The following is a 3,025-nucleotide window of genomic DNA, read 5'->3' on the forward strand; positions in this document are numbered from 1 at the left end:
GCTTAAAGCATGACATAAAATAAATCACAGGAATGTCTTTCAAAAATAACAAGTCAACTAGTTTAGTCATGTTACACTGAAGGTGTGAGAAGGGTTAAACAATCAAATGTTATTTTTCTTTTTGAAATTCATGGGAAAGAAGCTACTTGTGAAACATTTACCCAGGAAATGACTAGTTGCTATCTTTCTATGTAAATATAGGATTTGCTGGTCTTTTTGATAAATTTCCTAACACTATAAACTTGCTTCTCTGTGCACAACATGGAATTCCTTTTAAATAATCTATTGTGCACATAAAAATGACCTTCCAGGTAATCATAAGACTCTATCAAGAAAAAGGACAGCCAGCCAAATGAAATAAAATATATCCCCAAGTCATAATGCAACCTTTCCCCCTCTGTTAGCAATGAAAGAATTCCAGGGCCACATACTGAGTTAAAACCTTCAGATTGTGAATAAATCTGTACAAGGTTTATCTAACTGTAAATAGTGGGAACCAGGCTCACCATTGTGTGACCTTCTTCATTATGTAAAAAATTAAATTATTTTGAAATAAATCAAACTTAGTTTCCAATTCTAGATTGATCACTTAAAAATGGGTGGCCTTGGGAAAATTAATCAGATGTTCTGAGCCTTAGTTTCTTCAGTTATGAAATGGGTATTACATTTCTTGTTACTGTAAATACTAAATTGATACATTAAATCATGAGTGTGTGTGACTGGAATATACTGTAGGAGTTTTGAACAACAGGGTGATGTCATCAGAATAAGATTATAAAGGACAGTTTGTGCTGCTTCAGGAGAAGCAGTTTTTGGAGGCCAGAATAAAAGTGGAGTCAGGAGATTATTGCAGTGAACCCAAAAGGAACTAATGGGTAGAGAGTGATCAAATTTGTGATATATTTCAAAAGTAGAGACAATAGGATGTGTTTAAGTTGTATGAGAGTTGCAACAGTGAAGAACACTGTGAATTTTTTTGTAAAAACATAACATAGAAAATGATAGCCATTTAATGAGATGAATAGGGAATATCTATTAAATTTTAGGTATAGGAAATCTTTATGTTTATTATGGACAATTAAAAGTTAGTTTTACAAATGCTAAATTTCAATTCAGTTGGATGTCCAAAATTAGAGATGTTGCACATACAGGCTTGAAAATTAGGGGAGAGAGAAAGCCTGGAGATGCAAAATTGGACTGCTGCAGTATTTATTGCTCAGGAAAAGGGAAATACCCACCTAGAGACCCTGAAGAATTATCACTGAGGTTTGACACAATTCAGGATAGAGAACACCTATTTATGGTTAGATCTACTCATACTGATAATGTAAATCACCTTAAGTGAGTCTCAAGTATTATACTTTTGTGACTTTATAAGTCGTGTACCTTTTCATGAAATTCCTTTCCCATCTTTTCTTGTTCTTTCACTTAAAAAAAAAACTCAGCTAAATCATTGCTTTACATAAGAAGCCTTCTCTGATTTCAGTTTGATTGACATATTCCTACACTCTTAGCATTGTGTGAATATCCTTTTAATGGTACTTATTACATGGGTCTGGAATTGTCTGATCCCCTGTCATGTATCCTATCACTGACGTTGGGGAACGATGCCTTATTCAACTTGGTATTCACAATGTCAATGGCACATTGGACATGAACAAATACTCCATACACATTCTTTTAATTGAATAGATAAAACAATTAACCTTATAATGCATTTAAATGTCCCCCATTGTTTTGTAGGTAAACTGCTTCTAATATGTGAAGTCAGCTTGTGTACAGACTAAATGGAACCAAGGAAAAATGTAACTAACTTTGTTCTCTTGGGCCTCACACAGAATCCAAAGGAACAGAAATTCCTTATTGTCATGTTCTTGCTTTTCAGCATTTTGACTATGGTGGGTAACCTGCTCATTGTCGTTACAATTACTGTCAGTAAGACTCTGAACTCATCGATGTACATTTTTCTTGCTAGCTTATCATTTATAGATCTAATTTATTCTTCTTCTAGTTCCCCCAGATTGATTTCAGACTTCTTCTTTGGGGAAAACACCATATCCTTTGAATCTTGCATGACTCAGCTTTTTACAGAACACTTTTTTGGTGGGTCAGAGATTGTTTTTCTGTTGGTGATGGCCTATGATTTCTATGTGGCCATCTGTAAGCCCTTGCATTATTTGGTTATCATGAGGCAAAGGGTGTGTGTTGTGTTGCTGGTGGTGTCCTGTGTTGGAGGTTTTCTGCACTCAGTAATTCATCTTGGCACTATTTATGTGCTCCCATTCTGTGGCCCCAATGTCATTGATCATTTTATGTGTGATATGTTCCCATTGTTGAAACTCATCTGTACTGACACCTTTGTCACTGGCATCTTAGTGGTGGCCAATGGAGGACTGATGTGCAGTATTTTTTTCTGCTCTTACTCATCTCTTATGTAATCATCTTGCACTCTCTAAAGAACCTGAGTCAGGAAGGGAGGCAGAAAGCCCTCCAGACCTGTGTTTCCCACATTGCTGTGGTTGTCTGCTTCTTTGTTCCTTGTATTTTCATGTATGCAAGACCTGCTAAGACCTTCCCTATTGACAAATTTTTAAATGTGTTTTATACAGTCATAAGCCCCGTGCTGAACCCATTTATCTACAGTCTAAGAAATTCTGAGATGACTAATGCTATGAAGAAGCTCTGGAGAAAAAAAGTGAGATCAAGTAATAAATAAGCACATTATCCATCATAAAGGAAAGAATTTAGCACTAGAACTAGCCTCCTTGGAATATGAAAGTCTTCATAAATCTGATGCAAGCTTTTCTTTTCTCTGAAGAATTTGTGATCATTATAATTCAAAAATGAACTGTATCCTTCTGCTATTAATACTAGCTTTCCTGCTAAAATATAAACTCTATAATGTCTGGTTTATCAGTGCACCTACAAGTTTGGAATGCATTTACAGTAGGGAGTCAGTAAATGATATGTAATAAAGTAGTCAACTCAATTTTATAAAGTTTCATTAATTTTTACTTAATTGCTA

At 35.0% G+C, this 3,025-nt stretch overlaps 1 pseudogene; it reads left to right on the plus strand.

Annotated features, from left to right (window-relative positions):
- Window positions 1-1,787: 1,787 nt before the first annotated feature.
- Window positions 1,788-2,716, plus strand: LOC140694176 (olfactory receptor 4A47-like; annotated as a pseudogene).
- The last annotated feature ends 309 nt before the right edge of the window (window positions 2,717-3,025 follow it).

This window comes from Vicugna pacos, unplaced genomic scaffold, assembly GCF_048564905.1.
Source record: "Vicugna pacos unplaced genomic scaffold, VicPac4 scaffold_20, whole genome shotgun sequence".
Classification (NCBI taxonomy): domain Eukaryota; kingdom Metazoa; phylum Chordata; class Mammalia; order Artiodactyla; family Camelidae; genus Vicugna; species Vicugna pacos.